The 26,837-nt window shown below is 46.9% G+C and overlaps 1 pseudogene; it reads left to right on the forward strand.

Moving 5' to 3' along the window:
• The window catches only part of LOC124042185, a 97,811-nt pseudogene extending 71,487 nt beyond the window's left edge, over positions 1-26,324 (forward strand).
• Positions 26,325-26,837: the final 513 nt, after the last annotated feature.

The following is a 26,837-nucleotide window of genomic DNA, read 5'->3' on the forward strand; positions in this document are numbered from 1 at the left end:
CCATCTCCCGTCCATTCTGCTCATATGTTTTGACTCACCATCCATCTCCCGTCCATTCTGCTCATATGTTTTGACTCACCATCCATACCATCTCCCGTCCATTCTGCTCATATGTTTTGACTCACCATCCATACCATCTCCCGTCCGCACTCCCTCCCTCAGCGCTCCCCGTGCCTGTATTCCCGTGACCCCCTCCGCTCTGAGCTCTCCCTACCTTCCTCCCCCGTGGCCTCCACTAAGGTCCGTCGGCGGCGCAGGGAGAACGCGTCCCGTAAACGCTGTGCGTCCGTCAGCCCGGTTAAATCCTCTGCGGGGTGCCGCCGGCGCCAGGCCAAAGCGGACCGCGCCGCCGCCCTCCTAGAGGAGCAGGTGTTACTCCTGTCGGCCCGGAAACAGCGTCTAGAACAGCTGAAGGCCCACGGGAGGCGGGGCGGCACTCTGTTCTCCTTCTCCCTGCACCTCCCCGACCTCTCCTCTTACCTAGACGAGGATGGTTACCTCACCTTCCCCGACATCACGGAGCTCACCTTCCTCCCTGAGAGCGTGCAGCACTTCCGTCCGTTCAGGTCACCCTCCCTCATCCCCTGCTTCCTCTTCATCTTCTTCTTCCTCTTGTCCACATCGTTCTCGGTGCCCTACGCCCTCACGCTGTCCTTCCCGCTGGCGCTGTGTCTGTGCTACCTGGAGCCCAAGGCGGCTTCTCTCACCGCATCCATCGCTCAGGGCCTGCATCAACATGACAGTTGTTCAGAGGAAGAGGAAGATGAAGATGGTGTGTCCTACTTACAGTAGGCCTTAAACTATACTATTTCAGTATAGGTCACAGAATAGTCTTATTGCGTCCTGTCCAGACTTGGGCTACATCCAAAAATGGCACCCTATTCCCGATTCCTCTGGTTAAAAGTAGTGCCCTGTATAGGGGCGGTAGCGTAGCCTAGTGGTTAGAGCGTTGGACTAGTAACCGGAAGAAGGTTGCAAGTTCAAACCCCCGAGCTGACAAGGTACAAATCTGTCGTTCTGCCCCTGAACAAGGCAGTTAAACCCACTGTTCCTAGGCCGTCATTGAAAATAAGAAATTTGTTCTTAACTGACTTGCCTAGTTAAATAAAGGTTAAATAAAATCAATTTAAAAAAAATAGGGAACAGGGTGCCATTTTCAGACTTGTCAGTGTTCCTACTTTCAGAGCCTCTTGATGACATCGTCATGACATCACCATCACATGATCCACATGTTATTATCTTAATGCATACGCAGATGTTCATGCGAGTTGCACCATTTCCTGTTTGGATGGCTTTTCTTTTTGTTTCTTTTTAAAGAATGTCAGCTTCTAATATGAAGGTAAACTCCGATGTAGTTTGGCGTGATGGCTGATTTACCACAGCGGGGACCTTTGTCAGTTTGAGGGTGGATTTAGGGGGTATGATGCTTCACCCCCCCATCTCGTGTCATCTTCATTCACGGCCGTACACTGTGGCTGCTTTAGACTAGATGCATACAGACACACTGTTCCACTCAGTCAGTTTCTCTGCATTTACCTCTAGCTAGATGACACACACACACACACACACAGTGAAACAGGAAGCATTTAGCAAGACCAGAGCTGCTATGATGCAAGCCTCTGATGCGTAACACTGTAGTTCATACAGAATGGACTGGAGTCCCGTATAGATCTAGGTTATACAGAATGGAGTCCCGTATAGATCTAGTTTATACAGAATGGACTGGAGTCCCATATAGATCTAGTTTATACAGAATGGAGTCCCGTATAGATCTAGTTTATACAGAATGGAGTCCCGTATAGATCTAGTTCATACAGAATGGAGTCCCGTATAGATCTAGTTTATACAGAATGGAGTCCCGTATAGATCTAGTTTATACAGAATGGACTGGAGTCTCGTATAGATCTAGTTTATACAGAATGGACTGGAGTCCCGTATAGATCTAGTTTATACAGAATGGACTGGAGTCCCGTATAGATCTAGGTTATACAGAATGGAGTCCCGTATAGATCTAGTTCATACAGAATGGAGTCCCATATAGATCTAGTTTATACAGAATGGAGTCCCGTATAGATCTAGTTTATACAGAATGGACTGGAGTCCCGTATAGATCTAGTTTATACAGAATGGACTGGAGTCCCGTATAGATTTACATTTACATTTAAGTCATTTAGCAGACGCTCTTATCCAGAGCGACTTACATCTAGTTTATACAGAATGGAGTCCCGTATAGATCTAGTTCATACAGAATGGAGTCCCGTATAGATCTAGTTTATACAGAATGGACTGGAGTCCCGTATAGATCTAGGTTATACAGAATGGAGTCCCGTATAGATCTAGTTTATACAGAATGGAGTCCCGTATAGATCTAGTTCATACAGAATGGACTGGAGTCCCGTATAGATCTAGTTCATACAGAATGGACTGGAGTCCCGTATAGATCTAGTTCATACAGAATGGACTGGAGTCCCGTATAGATCTAGTTCATACAGAATGGACTGGAGTCCCGTATAGATCTAGTTCATACAGAATGGAGTCCCGTATAGATCTAGTTCATACAGAATGGAGTCCCATATAGATCTAGTTTATACAGAATGGAGTCCCGTATAGATCTAGTTTATACAGAATGGAGTCCCGTATAGATCTAGTTTATACAGAATGGAGTTCTGTATAGATCTAGTTCATACAGAATGGACTGGAGTCCCGTATAGATCTAGTTCATACAGAATGGACTGGAGTCCCGTATAGATCTAGTTTATACAGAATGGAGTCCCGTATAGATCTAGTTCATACAGAATGGACTGGAGTCCCGTATAGATCTAGTTCATACAGAATGGACTGGAGTCCCGTATAGATCTAGTTCATACAGAATGGACTGGAGTCCCGTATAGATCTAGTTTATACAGAATGGACTGGAGTCCCGTATAGATCTAGTTTATACAGAATGGAGTCCCGTATACATCTAGGTTATACAGAATGGAGTCCCATATAGATCTAGTTTATAATAATAATAATATATGCCATTTAGCAGACGCTTTTATCCAAAGCGACTTACAGTCATGTGTGCATACATTCTACATATGGGTCCCGGGAATCGAACCCACTACCCTGGCGTTACAAGCGCCATGCTCTACCAACTGAGCTACAGAATGGAGTCCCGTATAGATCTAGTTCATACAGAATGGACTGGAGTCCCGTATAGATCTAGTTCATACAGAATGGATGTCATAAGGTGAATGCACCAATTTGTAAGTCGCTCTGGATAAGAGCGTCTGCTAAATGACTTAAATGTAAATGTAAATGAATGGACTGGAGTTCCGTATAGATCTAGTTTATACAGAATGGACTGGAGTCCCGTATAGATCTAGTTCATACAGAATGGACTGGAGTCCCGTATAGATCTAGTTCATACAGAATGGACTGGAGTCCCGTATAGATCTAGTTCATACAGAATGGACTGGAGTCCCGTATAGATCTAGTTTATACAGAATGGACTGGAGTCCCGTATAGATCTAGTTTATACAGAATGGAGTCCAGTATAGATCTAGTTTATACAGAATGGAGTCCCGTATAGATCTAGTTTATACAGAATGGAGTCCCGTATAGATCTAGTTTATACAGAATGGAGTCCCGTATAGATCTAGTTTATACAGAATGGAGTTCCGTATAGATCTAGTTCATACAGAATGGACTGGAGTCCCGTATAGATCTAGTTCATACAGAATGGACTGGAGTCCCGTATAGATCTAGTTTATACAGAATGGACTGGAGTCCCGTATACATCTAGTTTATACAGAATGGAGTCCCGTATAGATCTAGTTTATACAGAATGGACTGGAGTCCCGTATAGATCTAGTTTATACAGAATGGAGTCCCGTATAGATCTAGTTCATACAGAATGGACTGGAGTCCAGTATAGATCTAGTTTATACAGAATGGAGTCCAGTATAGATCTAGTTTATACAGAATGGAGTCCAGTATAGATCTAGTTTATACAGAATGGAGTCCAGTATAGATCTAGTTCATACAGAATGGACTGGATTCCCGTATAGATCTAGTTCATACAGAATGGACTGGAGTCCAGTATAGATCTAGTTCATACAGAATGGAGTCCAGTATAGATCTAGTTCATACAGAATGGACTGGAGTCCCGTATAGATCTAGTTTAGACAGAATGGACTGGAGTCCAGTATAGATCTAGTTCCACTAATGCAGAGAGACTGATAAGTCCCCTCCATACCCATTACATCCCTATAGAATCATCTAACTAATGCAGAGAGACTGATAAGTCCCCTCCATACCCATTACATCCCTATAGAATCATCTAACTAATGCAGAGAGACTGATAAGTCCCCTCCGTACCCATTACATCCCTATAGAATCATCTAACTAATGCAGAGAGACTGATAAGTCCCCTCCATACCCATTACATCCCTATAGAATCATCTAACTAATGCAGAGAGACTGATAAGTCCCCTCCGTACCCATTACATCCCTATAGAATCATCTAACTAATGCAGAGAGACTGATAAGTCACCTCCATACCCATTACATCCCTATAGAATCATCTTGCACATGGATGCTAAGAGGAGACCTGAAAGTCTGACCCCTTTTTAACACCAGGTCCATTGAAGGCTTTTGAAGGAGAAAAAAGGAATAGTTTTGTTTTATAAATTATACACTTACCCAGCTAACTTATGGGCTAAATAAATCCAACTGAAACGAAGTATTGCTTTCCAAATAAAATCAAGCAACAAAAAAACAACATTTTATTACGGAACATAATTATTGAATTTGACCGAAGTGGCCTTAAACCCGTAAGGTTTGTCTGCTTGTTAACTCTGTTTTCTTCTGTTGCTTTTCTCTTCTCTGCCTCGCCGTTGTTTTATCTTTTAGCAACTGTGATGTTTTGCTTTTTAAAACAACCTCATTTCCCCAAGGCTGCTCCATCCTCTCTCTTTGTGATTGTTACCTGTTATTAAATTATATTATATATTAACAACGTTTCTGTTGAACGTTTGAACTCTCTTCTCTCGTTCCCTGCTTACTGATCGGAAACGGTTCCGTTTTGTTTTCCTACATACCAGACGGACAGCGAGCAAACTGACTTTGCCTTTGACGGGGAAACTACGGCCACTGAGGTTGGTAGATGCATCCAGGAGAACAGCTCTCTCGGGAGTCTGGAAGCATGGAAGACTCCCAAGTGTATCCATCGTTGAGGGAGAGAATTTCACCATGGTTTAATTCTTAATAGATTCTGATTATTTTGCAGTATTCACCATGGTTGAGTTCTTGGGGGATGCCTGATTATTTCCCTGAATAGTGAATTTTTCTGAAGCAAAAGTTCTGCTATGTAGCAAATATATTGTGGGGTTTTATGTGTGCATGTTATTAGTATATTTATGTGAAGGACTTTCACTCAGGACTTAATCTCAGGTTTCCTGATTCTGTACTGTACCTGTCTCTCTCTCTCCCTCCATCCCTCACCTCCCTCCATCCCTCACCTCCCTCCATCCCTCACCTCCCTCCATCCCTCACTTCCCTCACCTCCCTCCATCCCTCACCTCCCTCCATCCCTCACCTCCCTCCATCCCTCACCTCCCTCCATCCCTCACCTCCCTCTCTCATCCCTCCATCCCTCACCTCCATCCCTCACCTCCATCCCTCACCTCCCTCCCTCCCTCATCCCTCACCTCCCTCCATCGCCCTCCATCCCTCACCTCCATCCCTCACCTCCCTCCCTCATCCCTCACCTCCCTCCCTCCATCCCTCACCTCCCTCCCTCCCTCATCCCTCACCTCCCTCCATCCCTCACCTCCCTCCCTCCATCCCTCACCTCCCCTCCATCTCTCTTCCTCCTTTTTTCTCCTTCTTTCTCTGCGCTGTCAGTCGGAGCCGGAAGATGATCATTCTGAGATGAGGACACAGGTACTCAGGGTTTACCGTCAAGGCCCGGTTTCCCAAAACCAGCCGATAAGAATAAGTTGATTGTTAGAACATCGTTAAGTCTACGAGCTGTTTCCCAAAAGTTGCTCTTGAAAACACTCGTAAATCCAACCTCTTCCTCAGACCACTCTAGAACAACTGTCGTAAGATGCTTTTATTGCCCTCTAGCGTCACTTTATACACAAGATCTCCGCTAAACATAGAATCAAGATGTTTATCAGCGTGACCCTATGAGGGGCGTGGTGCTTGGCCTTAAACAAACTCTTAATCTGAGCAATTATAATAGTGTCAAATCATTTTAATTCTTTTTTTTTCATACAATATAGCTGAATGATTTATTTTATTACAGTTTGTTATCTTTATGAAGGGTGTCGATAATGTGGGTCTCCGTTTGTATGTGTCTCTGCTACCTGTATATTGCCTCGTCTAGCCTGCCTTCTGCTACATTATACACAGGAAGTATTCACAACCCTTGACTTTTTCACACATTTTGTTGTTGTTACAGCCTGAATTTAAAATGAATTAAATATTGTCTGGGGGTTTTTTGTCACTGGCTTACACACAAAATACCCCCCCCACGATGTCAAAGTAGAATTAGGTTTTTCATTTTTTTTTTTTTTTCAAATTAATTATTTGCTCATCAAAAAGTAGCTTAAGTCATGTAATAATCATGTGTGCAATAATAGTGTTTAACGTGATTTTCTTAATGACTCTCTACGCCACACACATGATTATCTGTCAGGTCCAGCAGTGAATTTCAAACACAGATTCTATCACAAAGACCAGGGATGTTTTCCAATAGTTTGTATAAGAAGGGCACCTATTGGTAGATGGGTAAAAACTCAAACTAAACTGTCCCATAGTGGTAGAGCGTGATCACCAACCTGGACGTGCTCACCAACCTGGACGTGCTCACCAACCTGGACGTGCTCACCAACCTGGGCGTGCTCACCAACCTGGGCGTGCTCACCAACCTGGGTGTGCTCACCAACCTGGGCGTGCTCACCAACCTGGGCGTGCTCACCAACCTGGGCGTGCTCACCAACCTGGGCGTGCTCACCAACCTGGGTGTGCTCACCAACCTGGACGTGCTCACCAACCTGGACGTGCTCACTAACCTGGGTGTGCTCACCAACCTGGGCGTGCTCACCAACCTGGACGTGCTCACCAACCTGGACTTGCTCACCAACCTGGACGTGCTCACGTGCTCACCAACCTGGACGTGCTCACCAACCTGGGCGTGCTCACCAACCTGGGCGTGCTCACCAACCTGGGCGTGCTCACCAACCTGGGCGTGCTCACCAACCTGGGCGTGCTCACCAACCTGGGCGTGCTCACTCACCAACCTGGGCGTGCTCACTCACCGACGTGAACACCAACCTGGGCGTGCTCACCAACCTGGACGTGCTCACTCACCAACCTGGACGTGCTCACTCACCAACCTGGACGTGCTCCCCAACCTGGACGTGCTCACCAACCTGGACGTGCTCCTCAACCAACCTGGACGTGCTCCCCAACCAACCTGGACGTGCTCCCCAACCAACCTGGACGTGCTCACCAACCTGGGCGTGCTCACCAACCTGGACGTGCTCACCAACCTGGACGTGCTCACCAACCTGGACGTGCTCACCAACCTGGACATTGTGTTGCTAAGTGTTCTGATCACAAACAGTTGAGTTATTCTTCCATGTGTAAGATGTCTAAGAAAAGGACTGAGACGACGATGGCTAAGCTAAGCTAAGGTTATAAGAGTTATTTCTGAAACAGAAATCATCTAGTTTGTCTTGGCTCAGGACTCGAACCAGTCCGTGTGCGCACAAACTCCCTGGAAAGACGTGTAGCATTCTTGAGGATTGGTCGGTCAGAGCAAATGGCTGCCTGCACCCAACCCGGCTCCTGTGCACTCTTGTCGTCGGTTACGGGAGGCTACTCGAAGAGAGAGGACGGCCAGGTTCAGTACTTTGCCAATTGTGTGTTTTCTGTAGATCGTTGACCAAAACAAAAAAAGACAAATGCATTTGAATCCCATTTTTGTAGAACAACATAATAAGTCCAGGGGTGTGAATACTTTCTGAAGGCACTGTATATACAGTGTAGCGCCCGTCACATTCATGCTTCTTTTTGGGGGGCCATTTTGTTCGACCTTGTTGGCTGATATGTTCCGGTATGTTCCATTACATGATGCTGATGATTCTAACCATTGACCACAGCCTTACACAACAAAACTCTATTGTACTCTGTAGTATTCTACTGTAGTACTCTACTGTAGTACTCTACTGTAGTACTCTACTGTAGTACTCTAATCTAGTACTCTATTGTAGTAATCTAATCTAGTACTCTACTGTAGTAATCTAATCTAGTACTCTAATCTAGTACTCTAATCTAGTACTCTACTGTAGTATTCTAATCTAGTACTCTACTGTAGTAGTACTCTACTGTAGTAATCTAGTACTCTACTGTAGTAATCTAATCTAGTACTCTACTGTAGTACTCTCATCTAGTACTCTACTGTAGTACTCTAATCTAGTACTCTACTGTAGTATTCTAATCTAGTACTCTACTGTAGTAGTACTCTACTGTAGTAATCTAGTACTCTACTGTAGTAATCTAATCTAGTACTCTACTGTAGTACTCTCATCTAGTACTCTACTGTAGTACTCTAATCTAGTACTCTACTGTAGTATTCTAATCTAGTACTCTACTGTAGTAGTACTCTACTGTAGTAATCTAGTACTCTACTGTAGTAATCTAATCTAGTACTCTACTGTAGTACTCTCATCTAGTACTCTACTGTAGTACTCTAATCTAGTACTCTACTGTAGTACTCTAGCATAACCCTTCAGATATTCATTTTTCTAGCATTGCACCGAAACGTCTTTACTCCACACTATATAAAATTAAAATGTTTTGGGCACCAGAATTGTTTTACTTTCGAGTTCTATCAAATGTCTCACGTTTCGAAATGACCTAAAGGTATTGACTTTTTTATTAATCCCATAATGTGAGTTTTAATCATTGTTGTGGACTTGGATCATCCAATTATGTTGTCTTTTCTATTTATTTATTTTTTAAACCTGTGGGATCGTTTTGTTATCAAGTGTCGTGATACTAAACCTCGTATCGAAGTCAAAATGACGATATCGTGAAAACGCTACATTCCTTATGCTCTCCCCTCTTGTCTTTCCAGTATAGTTTCATAAGGCGAATTAAAGGAGAGAACGTTTTTATCAAGCATAGTAATCTCATGTTAGAGGTTAGTGAAAAAGCAAAAAGCATGATGTGCATTACGCATGCAGGTCTGTTAGTGTGATGAACCCCCTAAATGTGGAAAAAAATCAACTGACTGCATCAACAAAATCATGTTGATTATATATAATATATATAATAATACTACTGGGACATTTGGATGCATCTTATCCTGCGGTCTTTGAAGTGTTGATACTCACCTTATCGGCTTGGTACAGCTCTAGTGCCTAAAACACTAAACCCTAAAACCCTAAGCTACTTATCGTTGTGTGAAATACTCTTAACTCTGTGTAGCGATAGATAGGACTGAATGTTGAATCCTCTAACCCTAAAACCCTAAACCCTAAAACCCTAAACCCTAAAACCCTAAACCCTAAAACCCTAAACCCTAAAAAACCCTAGCGAGAAGTGGGAGTGTTGTTCTGAAGCCATGCTGCAATGCATCCTCATTCGTCATCCTGGGGTGCGTTCCAATTTGGCACCCTATTCCCTATATATAGTGCACTACTTTAGATCAGATCCCTGGTCAAAAGTAGTGCACTATAAAGGGAATTAGGGTGCCGTTTGAGACGCAAGGACCTACTCTTGTTACTTTGGTTTATCCCATTCTGGTCTAGTCATGCTACTGTGCCTGCTGTCTGTGCTGAGCCTCCAGAGTCATTTATCAGTTCCTCACAGACCTGGGATACTCATGCCTGGGGCTTAGCCTTGGAGGGAATCATCCTCACGGCCCTGGGATACTCCTGCCTGGGGCTTAGCCTTGGAGGAAATCATCCTCACGGCCCTGGGATACTCCTGCCTGGGGCTTAGCCTTGGAGGGAATCATCCTCACGGCCCTGGGATACTCCTGCCTGGGGCTTAGCCTTGGAGGGAATCATCCTCACGGCCCTGGGATACTCCTGCTTGGGGCTTAGCCTTGGAGGGAATCATCCTCACGGCCCTGGGATACTCCTGCCTGGGGCTTAGCCTTGGAGGGAATCATCCTCACGGCCCTGGGATACTCCTGCCTGGGGCTTAGCCTTGGAGGGAATCATCCTCACGGCCCTGGGATACTCCTGCCTGGGGCTTAGCCTTGGAGGGAATCACGGCCCTGGGATACTCCTGCCTGGGGCTTAGCCTTGGAGGGAATCATCCTCACGGCCCTGGGATACTCCTGCCTGGGGCTTAGCCTTGAGGGAATCATCCTCACGGCCCTGGGATACTCCTGCCTGGGGCTTAGCCTTGGAGGGAATCATCCTCACGGCCCTGGGATACTCCTGCCTGGGGCTTAGCCTTGGAGGGAATCATCCTCACGGCCCTGGGATACTCCTGCCTGGGGCTTAGCCTTGGAGGGAATCATCCTCACGGCCCTGGGATACTCCTGCCTGGGGCTTAGCCTTGGAGGGAATCAAAGCTACCATCATATGAAATACAAAACACCACGCATGGCTTCTCTCCCGACCCTCGTACTGCCTGCCTAGTTGCCTACCTTACTTCCTGCTTAGCCTGCTTGTATCCTGCTTGGTGATTAGTCGATCAGCACCTGACGTCCTTCTATCCTGCTCCTGATTGGTGGTTCAGAACACAGAGGCGTCGGAGGAGCTGGTGAAACGTCAGCGGGACGTCAGTGAACTGAAGCGCTCCTTCCTGGAGACGTCAGGTGGCGCTGAATCCCTGGGACTGACGGAGTGGGAGAAGAGACTGTCCTCGTCTCCTCCGGCGCGCTCCCACAGCGAGGGAGTGGAGGAGGCACCCATGATAGAGCCACTAAACAGCCCACAGGACTCCGTAAGAACCAGGAACCTAGGGAGTACTAGAATACATGCTAGCTAACTGCATGGGTACACTGCATGGATACACTGAGGGGGTCTTAGGTGAGCGAAGAGACTCAACTGCTCTGACCACATCTGTGCGTAAGCTGCAGGGTGGACGAGCTAACTGCATGGATGGGGCACAAGGTTTTCTTTCCCACGTGGTCGGTCGGGGACAGACTCTATGCATGTGGACACTGTCTTATGCGCTAGAGAAGAATCTGGACAATCACAGAACATGGACACTATATGACATAGAACTGTGTTGTCTCTGTAGGAGACAGAGAAAGTTCCTGCTGTAATATATAATATAGAACTGTGTTTTCTCTGTAGGAGACAGAGGAAGTTCCTGCTGTAATATACTGTGTTGTCTCCGTAGGAGACAGAGGAAGTTCCTGCTGTAATGTACTGTGTTGTCTCTGTAGGAGACAGAGGAAGTTCCTGCTGTAATATACTGTGTTCTCTGTAGGAGACAGAGGAAGTTCCTGCTGTAATGTACTGTGTTGTCTCTGTAGGAGACAGAGGAAGTTCCTGCTGTAATGTACTGTGTTTTCTCCGTAGGAGACAGAGGAAGTTCCTGCTGTAATGTACTGTGTTGTCTCTGTAGGAGACAGAGGAAGTTCCTGCTGTAATGTACTGTGTTTTCTCCGTAGGAGACAGAGGAAGTTCCTGCTGCTGAGGAAGAAATGAAGCAGGAGGTACAAGCCAATGGCATTGAGGCAAGACATCCATTGTGTGTTTGTGTCTGTGTATCTCTCTGTGTGTCTGTCTGGTCACTGTAAGCTAAGTCTCTCCTTAGTGTGTGTGTCTGTCTGTATGTGTCTTCATCTGTGTCTGTGTGTATCTCTCTGTGTGTGTCACTGTAAGCTAAGTCTCTTCCTGTAGGCTGCAGGCATGGTGAACTCTAGTGATGTGGGGGCGGGGACTGCAGGAGCACAGGGGTGTGGTCTGATGACTGTAACTGACACCTTAGAAGACGTCACCAGTGACTGGACGGACAGAGAGACGGACGGAGAGGAAGAGAAGTTCCTAGTATCTCCAGAGCTGAAGATAAGTCCAGGGACAGTCAGACAGGAAGTCTCGACAGCCATCTTGGACAAGAGAGGAACACTCATCATCCTGAGGGAGATGGAGTCTGAAGACAAAATGGACGCCGGCAGAGACGTTACCAAGATCAACCAGGAGAAAGGAGGCGGGACTTCAGCAAGCGTTAAGGAAGGTGAAGATGACGAGCTAGATGGAGATCCTCTCACCAGATCTAAGGAGAAATATGCCATACTCGACACGAATGAAGATGAGACCGGTGGTGAGGTAGATGCTGAGGCCATGTCTAAGGAGACCAGCAACAAGAGAGAGAGATCTCTCAACTTAAGCCAGACTGAAACTGATGAAGAAATGAGTGCCGTTAACTCACTGCAGAAGACTGAGGCTCAGTCTGAGACAGTTGAAAGGTCAGAGTTCACCACCGTGTCACATGAGAAGGTGACGGAGCTGATTACCCAGGATGCACCGCCAAAGAGAGAGGAATCGTGCGGCCTGGATGAAGCTGTGAGCGACCTATCACAGTGGGCCTTCCCCGACGGTCAATTTGCCACCAAACCGTCACCTGGATCTCTTGCCGTGGTACTGTATATAAAACAATACAAGCTGCATGTGAGGCTTCCTCCTTCACATGTCCTACTGTACCTCGCTGCTGCCCTCCACCCCTCCAGCGGTGCTCCAACCAGTATTACTGAGACGTACAGTAACCCTGTGTCCTGCATGGCTCCACTACCAAACCAGCTTTCTGTAGATATCCCCTTCCATCTGCCCACTTCAGGCTTTTTGTTGCTCTCAAAGCTTTGCTTCATTTTGACATATGGCTCCAAAGCTTAATGTATCTTGCAGCTCCTCAGGTGGGCATCTCCTCAGGTGGGCAGCTCCTCAGGTGGGCAGCTCCTCAGGTGGGCAGCTCCTCAGGTGGGCAGCTCCTCAGGTGGGCAGCTCCTCAGGTGGGCAGCTCCTCGGGTGGGCAGCTCCCAGCTCCTCGGGTGGGCATCTCCTCGGGTGGGCATCTCCTCAGGTGGGCAGCTCCTCGGGTGGGCAGCTCCTCGGGTGGGCAGCTCCTCGGGTGGGCAGCTCCTCGGGTGGGCAGCTCCTCGGGTGGGCAGCTCCTCGGGTGGGCAGCTCCTCGGGTGGGCAGCTCCTCGGGTGGGCAGCTACCAGCTCCTCGGGTGGGCAGCTCCTCGGGTGGGCAGCTACCAGCTCCTCGGGTGGGCAGCTACCAGCTCCTCGGGTGGGCAGCTACCAGCTCCTCGGGTGGGCAGCTCCCAGCAGCTCCTCGGGTGGGCAGCTCCCAGCTCCTCGGGTGGGGGCAGCTGGGCAGCCCAGCTCCTCGGGTGGGCAGCTCCCAGCTCCTCGGGTGGGCAGCTCCCAGCTCCTCGGGTGGGCAGCTCCCAGCTCCTCGGGTGGGCAGCTCCCAGCTCCTCGGGTGGGCAGCTCCCAGCTCCTCGGGTGGGCAGCTCCTCGGGTGGGCAGCTCCTCGGGTGGGCAGCTCCCAGCTCCTCGGGTGGGCAGCTCCCAGCTCCTCGGGTGGGCAGCTCCTCGGGTGGGCAGCTCCCAGCTCCTCGGGTGGGCAGCTCCCAGCTCCTCGGGTGGGCAGCTCCCAGCTCCTCGGGTGGGCAGCTCCCAGCTCCTCGGGTGGGCAGCTCCCAGCTCCTCAGGTGGGCAGCTCCCAGCTCCTCAGGTGGGCCGCTAAAAGGCTTTTTTTATGATGACTGTTTTGCTGCTCAGCCCCATTTTATTTCCTCCAGCTCGGTCATTGGTCATTGGCAGTGACATCATTACTCAGTATCTTGCCATTCGCTGCATCTTCTCTCACTCTGCCACCAGAAACATTGTATGAGTCTACGTTGTATTAGGCCCTGTCCCCTTCCTGTCTGCAACGCGCCGTAACGTTGCATCCTCCTGAAGTATTCTCTGTGTTAGATTTGACTCTCCTTCTCTCTCCTTCTCTCTCCCTGCCCTGGCCAACAGTCATCACTGGGATGGGTCCCGTCCTCTGTAACCAAGGTGACCGCTGCTCTGGTCGTCATGGAAGCGTCAGTCACAGCAGTCATGTTGTGTCGGATTTCCCGAACAACATTATTTAGTCCGTTTTTAAATTCACTGAAGGCTCTGTTAAATGTTACAAAACTGGAATACGTTGTGCTGGAATATTTCTCCCTGTTAACTGGTCTGTCAATCGACTACCTTTTGTGGTGTCTGTCTCTCTGTCAATGTTTGTAAGCCTATATTTTTACTATAAGGTCAGCTATTCTACCAGAGGTCAAGGATCATGACGTCTCTCTTGTCCCTGACAGAGCCCGGCTGAAGAGGAGGAGGAGGAGATAGGAGGGAGCCAGGGGATTGCTGAGACAGCACAGTCTACAGGACCTACGGTGAGCCTCTGCCCTACTGATTCTGCAGAACCACAACTAGAGCCAGTAGTCCCTGAAGAAACACAGGCTGCAGGCTTGCACCCAGAACCTCTCACAGTAGACGCTGATCTAGAACCAGTAATGACTGCCGAGACCCAGCCAGAACTGACTGTAGAGGTGCTACCAGAACTGTCATTACTGTAGTGCCAGAACTGACTGTAGAGGTGCTACCAGAACTGACTGTAGAGGTGCTACCAGAACTGACTGTAGAGGTGCTACCAGAACTGACTGTAGAGGTGCTACCAGAACTGACTGTAGAGGTGCTACCAGAACTGACTGTAGAGGTCCTGACCAGAACCAGCTGTCATTACATATGTAGTGCCAGAACTGACTGTAGAGGGTCTAGAAGACATGTCCACTTCAGAGGGTCTAGAAGACATGTCCACTTCAGAGGGTCTAGAAGACATGTCCACTTCAGAGGGTCTAGAAGACATGTCCACTTCAGAGGGTCTAGAAGACATGTCCACTTCAGAGGGTCTAGAAGACATGTCCACTTCAGAGGGTCTAGAAGACATGTCCACTTCAGAGGGTCTAGAAGACATGTCCACTTCAGAGGGTCTAGAAGACATGTCCACTTCAGAGGGTCTAGAAGACATGTCCACTTCAGAGGGTCTAGAAGACATGTCCACTTCAGGGTCAGACATGGTCTAGAAGACATGTCCACTTCACAGGGTCTAGAAGACATGTCCACTTCATGTCCACTTCAATAGGGTCTAGAAGACATGTCCACTTCACAGGGTCTAGAAGACATGTCCACTTCACAGGGTCTAGAAGACATGTCCACTTCACAGGGTCTAGAAGACATGTCCACTTCACAGGGTCTAGAAGACATGTCCACTTCACAGGGTCTAGAAGACATGTCCACTTCACAGGGTCTAGAAGACATGTCCACTTCACAGGGTCTAGAAGACATGTCCACTTCACAGGGTCTAGAAGACATGTCCACTTCACAGGGTCTAGAAGACATGTCCACTTCAGAGGGTCTAGAAGACATGTCCACTTCACAGGGTCTAGAAGACATGTCCACTTCACAGGGTCTAGAAGACATGTCCACTTCACAGGGTCTAGAAGACATGTCCACTTCACAGGGTCTAGAAGACATGTCCACTTCACAGGGTCTAGAAGACATGTCCACTTCACAGGGTCTAGAAGACATGTCCACTTCACAGGGTCTAGAAGACATGTCCACTTCACAGGGTCTAGAAGACAGGTCCACTTCACAGGGTCTAGAAGACATGTTCACTTCACAGGGTCTAGAAGACAGGTCCACTTCACAGGGTCTAGAAGACAGGTCCACTTCACAGGGTCTAGAAGACAGGTCCACTTCACAGGGTCTAGAAGACAGGTTCACTTCACAGGGTCTAGAAGACAGGTCCACTTCACAGGGTCTAGAAGACAGGTCCACTTCACAGGGTCTAGTAGACAGGTCCACTTCACAGGGTCTAGTAGACAGTCCACTTAGACAGACATGTCCACTTCACAGGGTCTAGAATGATAGACATGTCCACTTCACAGGGTCTAGACATGATAGACATGTCCACTTCACAGGGTCTAGAAGACAGGTCCACTTCACAGGGTCTAGAAGACAGGTCCACTTCACAGGGTCTAGAAGACATGTCCACTTCACAGGGTCTAGAAGACAAGTCCACTTCACCCATGTCCACTTCCAGCCTGGCCCCTCAGGGTCAAGACAGATAAGGGTCCATGTCCACTTCACAGGGTCCAGTCCACTTCCAGGGTCGGTGTCCTCTGCCTGGGACTCTAACATCACCACGGTCTCCAGCCTGGACCCTCATTCTCTCCCATTAATAATCAAGGAGATTGAACAGATCAGGAAACCTAATTAACACTTGATGAAACTTTTGCGATTTGCATTGACCGTTTCCATAGGACCGTTTCCATAGGGCCGTTTCCATAGGGCCGTTTCCATAGGGACGTTTCCATAGGACCGTTTCCATAGGGACATATCTATAGGACCGTTTCCATAGGACCGTTTCCATAGGGACATATCTATAGGGCCGTTTCCATAGGGCCGTTTCCATAGGGACATATCTATAGGGACGTTTCCATAGCACCGTTTCCATAGGGACGTTTCCATAGGGACATATCTATAGGGACGTTTCCATAGGGACATATCTATAGGGCCGTTTCCATAGGGACATATCTATAGGGACGTATCTATAGGGACGTTTCCATAGGGACATATCTATAGGGACGTTTCCATAGGGACATATCTATAGGGACGTTTCCATAGGGACATATCTATAGGGACGTTTCCATATGGACGTTTCTATAGGGACATATCCATAGGGACGTTTCCATAGGGCCGTTTCCATAGGGACATTTCCATAGGGACGTTTCCATAGGGACATATCCATAGGGCCGTTTCCATAGGGACATATCTATAGGGACGTTTCCATAGGGACGTTTCCATAGGGACATATCATAGGGCCGTTTCCATAGGGCCGTTTCCATAGGGACGTATCTATAGGGCCGTTTCCATAGGGACATTTCTATGGGGACGTTTCCATAGGGACATTTCCATAGGGACGTTTCCATAGGGACATATCTATAGGGCCGTTTCCATAGGGACATTTCTATAGGACCGTTTCCATAGGGACGTTTGATAGGTTGTACTTTACTTCCTCTGACTAGGGGTATTATGTGTGTTATTGGTTAGGGCCGTTTCCATAGGGACATTTGATAGGTTGTACTTTACTTCCTCTGACTAGGGGTATTATGTGTGTTATTGGTTAGGGCCGTTTCCATAGGGACATTTGATAGGTTGTACTTTACTTCCTCTGACTAGGGGTATTATGTGTGTTATTGGTTAACTCCGGTGTTTTCTCATAGGGACATTTGATAGGTTGTACTTTACTTCCTCTGACTAGGGGTATTATGTGTGTTATTGGTTTAACTCACGGTGTTGTTCTCTGTTCAGGTACTCCATTCTGGCATGTGTTTGTCCTTATTCCATTGTGTTTGTCCTTATTCCATTGTGTTTGTCCTTATTCCATTGTGTTTGTCCTTATTCCATTGTGTTTGTCCTTATTCCATTGTGTTTGTCCTTATTCCATTGTGTTTGTCCTTATTCCATTGTGTTTGTCCTTATTCCATTGTGTTTGTCCTTATTCCATTGTGTTTGTCCTTATTCCATTGTGTTTGTCCTTATTCCATTGTGTTTGTCCTTATTCCATTGTGTTTGTCCTTATTCCATTGTGTTTGTCCTTATTCCATTGTGTTTGTCCTTATTCCATTGTGTTTGTCCTTATTCCATTGTGTTTGTCCTTATTCCATTGTGTTTGTCCTTATTCCATTGTGTTTGTCCTTATTCCATTGTGTTTGTCCTTATTCCATTGTGTTTGTCCTTATTCCATTGCGTTTGTCCTTATTCCATTGCGTTTGTCCTTATTCCATTGCGTTTGTCCTTATTCCATTGTTTGTCCTTATTCCATTTGTTTGTCCTTATTCCATTGCGTTTGTCCTTATTCCATTGCGTTTGTCCTTATTCCATTGCGTTTGTCCTTATTCCATTGCGTTTGTCCTTATTCCATTGCGTTTGTCCTTATTCCATTGCGTTTGTCCTTATTCCATTGCGTTTGTCCTTATTCCATTGCGTTTGTCCTTATTCCATTGCGTTTGTCCTTATTCCATTGTGTTTGTTAGCAAAACACACACACACACACACACGTTCCTAAATGGCAGATGGAACTGTCGAGTATTGACACTACTCAGAAGAGCCATTAATGTTGAGGGTTCTGCCTTCCTGTGTTCCCCTGTCATTCCTTCTCATGTCTTCTCCCGCTGTTCCCGTTATCTCCCAGAAACCCGAGGCTGTGCCAGCAGTGGAGTCGACCACCAAGGAGGTACCTGTCGTCCACACGGAGACTAAAACCATCACGTACGAGTCTTCAGAGGTGCGTTCATTAGGGCAGCGACGTAAGAAGAAGAAGAAGAGAAAGGGAAAGCAACAGTGAGAGTTTCTTCCTTGTTCAGGTAGTCCCTCCCTTTCCTTTCCACTCATTTTCAGTTTTGTCACGTGACTTCTGACAGGGTGACTACAATGGCGACGTGGAACCCGGCGTTCTGATGAGCGCACAGACCGTCACCTCGGAGACCACCAGCACCACCACGACCACGCACATCACTAAGGTCAGGGGTCATTTCATCAGCTGACCCTTTTTGACCTCTGAGTCTCTAACCATAACCCATTATAAACTAATTACCACTGAGTCTCTAACCATAACCCATTATAAACTAATTACCACTGAGTCTCTAACCATAACCCATATCAATCCCTTCGTAACGGTCTGTCCCCTCTATCAATCCCTTCGTAACGTTCTGTCCCCTCTATCAATCCCTTCGTATCGTTCTGTCCCCTCTATCAATCCCGTAACGTTCTGTCCCCTCTATCAATCCCTTCGTAACGTTCTGTCCCCTCTATCAATCCCTCCGTAACGTTCTGTCCCCTCTATCAATCCCTTCGTAACGTTCTGTCCCCTCTATCAATCCCTTCGTAACGTTCTGTCCCCTCTATCAATCCCTTCGTAACGGTCTGTCCTCTATCAATCCCTTCGTAACGTTCTGTCCCCTCTATCAATCCCTTCGTAACGTTCTGTCCCCTCTATCAATCCCTTCGTAACCTTCTATCCCCTCTATCAATCCCTTCGTAACCTTCTGTCCCCTCTATCAATCCCTTCGTAACGTTCTGCCCTCTATCAATCCCTTCGTAACCTTCTATCCCCTCTATCAATCCCTTCGTAACCTTCTATCCCCTCTATCAATCCCTTCGTAACGTTCTGCCCCTCTATCAATCCGTTCTGCTGTCAGACTGTGAAAGGAGGGATCTCTGAGACCAGGATAGAGAAGAGGATTGTCATTACAGGAGAAGCAGGAGATATCGACCATGATCAGGTCACTTTCTTTCTTAATCACCTTTTCTTTCTTTCTGTCTTAATCTATTGATTATTTTGATTATTGATTATTTTGAAAGTATACAGATGAGGATTACAAAATGTATCATGAATCTGGAGAAGATTAACTTCCTCTCTCACCTATAAAGTGACAGTAATGACTGAGTATAATGGATGTATTTTACTGTGTAATGTTCTCACTTGAATTTTTCTGGTTGATGTAACTCGCGTAGTAGACTACTACTAACCAGTAGGTTACCCTGTAACAAGTAGTCCTGCTAGACACACTCACTGACTCCCACTCCCTCCCGTCTCTTATCCCTCCCCACCTCCTCCCTTCTGTCCCTCTTCCCTCCATCTCTTCTCCCCCCGTCCCTCCTCCCGTCTCTCCCACCCTACCCACCTCCTCCCTCCCCACCTCCCTCCTACCCACCACCCTCCCGTCCCACCTCCTCCCCACCTCCCTCACGTCCCACCTCCTCCCCACCTCCCTCCCGTCCCACCTCCTCCCCACCTCCCTCCCGTCCCACCTCCCTCCCGTCCCACCTCCTCCCCACCTCCCTCCTACCCACCTCCCTCCCCACCTCCCCCACCCACCTCCCGTCCCTCCTCCCCACCTCCCTCCCGTCCCTCCTCCCCCCTCCCTCCCCTCCCTCCCGACCTCCCTCCCGTCCCACCTCCTCCCGTCCCACCTCCCTCCCGTCCCTCCTCCCCACCTCCCTCCCATCCCTCCTCCTCCCCAACTCCCTCCTCCCCACCTCCCTCCCGTCCCTCCACCCCACCTCCCTTCCCCCTCTCTGTCTCCCTCTCCTGGTATTGGTATGGTATTGCACCACCAGGCTCTGGCCCAGGCCATAAAGGAGGCCAAAGAGCAGCACCCTGACATGTCAGTGACCAAAGTAGTGGTTCATAAAGAGACAGAGATCACACCTGAGGGAGAGGACTGACCCAGGTAAGGAGACCACCGTATGTGGTCGTGGTATGGTTCGGTTGTGGTCAGCTGGGCTGGGCTTGGAAGCTAGTCCACTCATCTTCCTCCATCTCTCCTCGGCATGCTCCTGCTTCCCCCCATCATCAGCACGTCTCTTACTGGCACTGAGTCTTGCTTCTGAAATACTAACAGGCTACTACACATCCTCACCAACCTCTTCATCCTACATCTAGACATTATAACTCAATCTACTGTCCTTCCAGGAGGAGTTCTCCACTTGCAAACAGTGTGAAATAGGACGTGTATATAATAGTTTCCCAAAAACAAAGCTAGTAGTTCTAGCGCTGTAGCTGTAGTTCTAGCGCTGTAGTTCTAGCGCTGTAGTTCTAGTGCTGTAGCTGTAGTCCTAGCGCTGTAGCTGTAGTTCTAGCGCTGTAGCTGTAGTTTTAGCGCTGTAGCTGTAGTTCTAGCGCTGTAGTTCTAGCGCTGTAGTTCTAGTGCTGTAGCTGTAGTTCTAGCGCTGTAGTTGTAGTTCTAGCGCTGTAGTTCTAGCGCTGTAGTTCTAGTGCTGTAGCTGTAGTTCTAGCGCTGTAGTTGTAGTTCTAGCGCTGTAGTTGTAGTTCTAGCGCTGTAGCTGTAGTTCTAGTGCTGTAGCTGTAGTTCTAGCGCTGTAGCTGTAGTTCTAGCGCTGTAGTTCTAGCGCTGTAGTTCTAGTGCTGTAGCTGTAGTCCTAGCGCTGTAGTTGTAGTCCTAGCGCTGTAGCTGTAGTTCTAGTGCTGTAGCTGTAGTTCTAGCGCTGTAGCTGTAGTTCTAGCGCTGTAGTTCTAGCGCTGTAGTTCTAGTGCTGTAGCTGTAGTTCTAGTGCTGTAGCTGTAGTTCTAGCGCTGTAGCTGTAGTTCTAGCTGTAGCTGTAGTTCTAGCGCTGTAGCTGTAGTTCTAGCGCTGTAGCTGTAGTTCTAGCGCTGTAGTTCTAGTGCTGTAGTTCTAGTCCTAGCTGTAGTTCTAGTGCTGTAGCTGTAGTTCTAGCGCTGTAGCTGTAGTTCTAGCGCTGTAGTTCTAGCGCTGTAGCTGTAGTTCTAGCGCTGTAGCTGTAGTTCTAGCGCTGTAGCTGTAGTTCTAGCGCTGTAGTTCTAGCGCTGTAGTTCTAGTGCTGTAGCTGTAGTCCTAGCGCTGTAGTTGTAGTCCTAGCGCTGTAGTTGTAGTTCTAGCGCTGTAGCTGTAGTTCTAGCGCTGTAGCTGTAGTCCTAGTGCTGTAGCTGTAGTTCTAGCGCTGTAGCTGTAGTTCTAGCGCTGTAGTTCTAGCTAGAGCTGCATGTCAGGTCTGTTAAGTAACTCGTCTGTATGGACTCAGCTCTAACCGGGATACACTAGTTTCGATATGCCTCACAAACTTGCAAATAAATCCGTCTGATTGATTGTGAATTAGTAGATTAATTAAAAGTGTCTTATCTGAATCGGATCTGTAAAATCTGTAGACCAACCTCTTCAAAGCTTCTAAAATGAGGAAGTGGTGTCATCATAAAGAGCCTGGATTTCACTACTTCCTGTCATGTGTTTGTAGACAGAGGCAGGTCCAATCTGTTGTATCTAGGTCAGAGGAGTGAGTTGTGCTGCTCCGTGGGTACTCTCTGGTTGCCACGTCAACATAACTGCCAAAACACACGGGAAGGGTTGGGTTCAAGGGGGTTAAACACATTGAACGCTGCAGGTAGAACTGTAGTGAATAGAGCCGGCATGATTCCTCACTCTACATGTCGGAGATGCATGCATGTTCTGTGTAATATGTTTATATCTGAACGTTCCACAGTGTGCAAACTGTTGTTGTGTTTCAGTATTCTGGCAGGTCTAGTTTAGCTTCTACTGGGTTTTTTTTGTGGATTCTGATTGGTTGCTTGTATGATGGAATAGAAGCTCTATGGTGGTCCCCCTTCCCACTCCTTCATGTTACTCTGCCTCTCCTGGTTTAAGGATTTAGCCACATCTTTTATTTAAACATCTTTGTCATTTTAAAACCTATTCAGTGGGCATACTCTCCATGTTGTTGGCCTCTTTAAGCCTTTACACTCGTGGGCCTAAATGGATAGGGCCTCTTTAAGCCTTTACACTCGTGGGCCTAAATGGATAGGGCCTCTTTAAGCCTTTACACTCGTGGGCCTAAATGGATAGGGCCTCTTTAAGCCTTTACACTCGTGGGCCTAAATGGATAGGGCCTCTTTAACCCTTTACACTCGTGGGCCTAAATGGATAGGGCCTCTTTAACCCTTTACACTCGTGGGCCTTTATGGATAGGGCCTCTTTAACCCTTTACACTCGTGGGCCTAAATGGATAGGGCCTCTTTAAGCCTTTACACTCGTGGGCCTAAATGGATAGGGCTACATTGAAATGTTTCTAACAGAAGAACTATAAAAGCAAATGCATAACAATGGTAACAATCGAAAGAGAACAGTTTGGATATAAATGGGGAAATAATTAGACCAAAAGGTGAGGACTCAACAGTTCACCTGACCAGAATAGTCTGTTTCTTTTGTTGTCTTTCTTGTTTGTTTCACAAACATGTATATATTTTGCATCTTCCATGTGGTGTAAATCAAATGATACAAACCCCCCCCCACCCCCCACCCCCCCAAAAAATATATATTTTAATTCCTGGCAACAAAATACAAAAATGCCAAGGGGGTGGATACCTTCGCAAGACTCTGTTGTTGTTTAGACAATCCAGAATTTTCTTCACAATAGACCAAAAAAAAAAGCTAATTCTGTTCAGAACAACCAATGGTATGACGCCATGTCATCTTGTAACATCAACTATAAACAACCAATGGTATGACGCCATGTCATCTTGTAACATCAACTATAAACAACCAATGGTATGACGCCATGTCATCTTGTAACATCAACTATAAACAACCAATGGTATGACGCCATGTCATCTTGTAACATCAACTATAAACAACCAATGGTATGACGCCATGTCATCTTGTAACATCAACTATAAACAACCAATGGTATGACGCCATGTCATCTTGTAACATCAACTATAAACAACCAATGGTATGACGCCATGTCATCTTGTAACATCAACTATAATGGACTCACAGGGGTTTGGTTTGCTTGTATGACGTCAAAACGCTATTTATTATAATCCTACTCATCTCATCTTTCAAATGGCATCGAGTCCTCTTCGTATACAGCATTTCCCTCATTTAGACAACGACAAATTAGCAAAAGTTGCTCAATTAGCGGGAGGGACGGGGGTGGGGGACGGGGATGGGGGTGGGGGGGTGCTCAACTTTAGAACGGTTGTCAGTCAAAACACATGCAGAGCCAGAGCTCTGACATCATGTATAGCAGAGCTCTGACATCATGTATAGCAGAGCCAGAGCTCTGACATCATGTATAGCAGAGCTCTGACATCATGTATAGCAGAGCTCTGACATCATGTATAGCAGACCTCTGACATCATGTATAGCAGAGCTCTGACATCATGTATAGCAGAGCTCTGACATCATGTATAGCAGAGCTCTGACATCATGTATAGCAGAGCTCTGACATCATGTATAGCAGAGCTCTGACATCATGTATAGCAGACCTCTGACATCATGTATAGCAGAGCTCTGACATCATGTATAGCAGAGCTCTGACATCATGTATAGCAGAGCTCTGACATCATGTATAGCATATTACTGTACAGCCACAGCGTTCCAATTTAGGTGTTTCTTAGTGCACAAATCTGCCATTTTCAACCCATATATTTACATTTATTACATTACTTTAAGTCCTCTAGGTGTGTGTGTGTGTGTGTGTGTGTGTGTGTGTGTGTGTGTGTGTGTGTGTGTGTGTGTGTGTGTGTGTGTGTGTGTGTGTGTGTGTGTGTGTGTGTGTGTGTGTGTGTGTGTGTGTGTGTGTGTGTGTGTGTGTGTGTGTGTGTGTGTGTGTGTGTGTGTGTGTGTGTGTGTGTGTGTGCGTGCGTGCGCAGCTATCTGCTACAGCTGCGTGTGTGTCTGCCGTGCATGACCAATGATGAGACTGTCATAACTCTGTGGCCTTGCCCTCGGCTCTGTGTGGTCTCCATGGCCTTGCTCTGTGTGGTCTCCGTGGCCTTGTCCTCAGCTCTGTGAGGTCTCCGTGGCCTTGCCCTCGGCTCTGTGAGGTCTCCGTGGCCTTGCCCTCGGCTCTGTGAGGTCTCCGTGGCCTTGTCCTCGGCTCTGTGAGCTCTCCGTGGCCTTGTCCTCTGCTCTGTGAGCTCTCCGTGGCCTTGTCCTCAGCTCTGTGAGGTCTCCGTGGCCTTGTCCTCAGCTCTGTGAGGTCTCCATGGCCTTGTCCTCTGCTCTGTGAGCTCTCCGTGGCCTTGTCCTCTGCTCTGTGAGCTCTCCGTGGCCTTGTCCTCTGCTCTGTGAGCTCTCCGTGGCCTTGTCCTCAGCTCTGTGAGGTCTCCGTGGCCTTGTCCTCAGCTCTGTGAGGTCTCCATGGCCTTGCCCTCTGCTCTGTGAGGTCTCCATGGCCTTGTCCTCCGCTCTGTTCGTGCTACTCTCCTTGCTGTTACTCTCTGTTAGTGTGACGCTTCTCAGACACATATTTAATTTAGTCCTGGATCCACAAAGGGCTTTCAGAGATACAGAGAATGTTTTTAGTCCACGATTAAGGCTTATTCTATGTCCAGGAAACTGGACCTAAAAATGATCTGTGGATGCCTTGCAATTCCAATGTCCTGCTCTGCGTTATGTTTTCACTGTTATTTACATGACTGACGACTTCTGCCTCCCTTAGTGTGCCATTTCCTGTGTTATTCCAAATGAGTGGAAATTCACTAACCAACGTTCTTTCTCTTTTAGGAGTAAAGCCCAGGACCGTTTTTAAATCCCCTGGTGGAAGGACTCCCCTCAAACCTCCAGCATCCAACTCCCAACGTCATGATGGGTTTCATTACATTACTGTGCCTGCCTGCTGGGCCTGTTGTAAACTACAGTGGAGACTACACAGGCCAGCCTATTGTTCTACAGACAGTCTTTGTTCTATAGAAATACAATCTATAGAGCGGGCTTCCCCGTTCAAGTCAATGCTGGCGTAATAGATTCTAATTCTGTGCTCTGCGCTCTCTATGGTGCCGTTCCTAATCTGAGCTCCATGTGCTTACCTTGGCTTTACTGCCTAAATAGTGATGTCAACGGAAGATTAAAGTCAAAAAGAGGTAGTTAAGATTTATGCCTATCGTCAGTCCCATCCGTCATTATAAAAAATTAAATGTATATTTGCATGAGCAGAATGCCGCAATTATTATAATAAAAATAATTACGATCAAGATTTACTGTGAGATAATAAACAAACAGGCTATTAAATTACTTGAACTCTCGCTGAACTCTACAACAGGCAGGTTGATTTCATTCACCGTCTTGCTATCTATTTAAGATTATATTATAAACAGTCTTTTCTCTTTTTTTTGGTCAGCGTTTTTTATTTTATTTATGAAATGAAAATCCATCACTCCGAGAGAGGAAAAAAAAAAAGTTAAAACTGCTGTAGGCTTTATGTGACCTATTAGAGCACACAACAATATTATTATTCTAATGACTTTAGTAGATGGTAGAAGTGCCGACCTCAATGCCGCCTCACTCCACTCCCATCGTCTCAGATAGAAATACATTTTAAATCCACTTTTACAACAAAGTCCTGTATGTGTTGTCCTGGGCAACAGCAACTGCAAACAAAGGCAGATTATATCGGCTATATTCAGCAACAAATTAGTTTATTATTAGTTTATTCATGTTGTATTGTATTGTTTTTTGTCTGAACATTTTGTCAGTTATTCTTTATTCAAACATTGTAGCATAATTCAAAATAGCCTGTGTCCCAGATCGGCTTGTCCTCGTGGCAACTCTATATCACCCATTGAGCCACATGGAGATGGCATGATGGCACTATCCGACTGGCACCCAGGCTATATTTGAGACGGTTGACAGATTGTTTTTAAAAACACTTTCTAGATGGGGGGGGTTACATAGTTTGTGCCCAGGCTATGTTTGAGACAATGACAGTCTGTTTTAAAAAAAACACTTGTCTCGATGTGGGTTTTACTTGTATTGTTGTGATCTATCTGCAAATGGACACAACTGGTATACATTCTCCTCTGTATTAATTAATGGCTGGACTACAGTTCCCACAATGCTGTGTGCGACTGACTGAAAGGCCCAGGACTCAAACTAACAAGACTGCTCTGTCCAGATGAACATATTTTGGTCTGAAATAGCACCCTATCCTCTATATAGTGCACTACTTTTGACCAGAGCCATATGGGATTCACTATAAAGGGGATATGGTGCGATCTGTGACTCATGCAAAGACAAGTATTTGATCAGATCTGTCAGTCAATCAGGTGAATGTCTCAGAAGCCATAATAGTTCTGTTCTACCAGTATCATAGTTGCTTCTAGACACTGATCTTGGGTCAGTTTAGCATTTTCCCTACTATGGCTAAGGTTGGGATTGGGGGGGGGTGTGTCTAATTTTACATTACATTACATTTAAGTCATTTAGCAGACGCTCTTATCCAGAGCGA

Source organism: Oncorhynchus gorbuscha, linkage group LG08, assembly GCF_021184085.1.
Source record: "Oncorhynchus gorbuscha isolate QuinsamMale2020 ecotype Even-year linkage group LG08, OgorEven_v1.0, whole genome shotgun sequence".
NCBI lineage: Eukaryota > Metazoa > Chordata > Actinopteri > Salmoniformes > Salmonidae > Oncorhynchus > Oncorhynchus gorbuscha.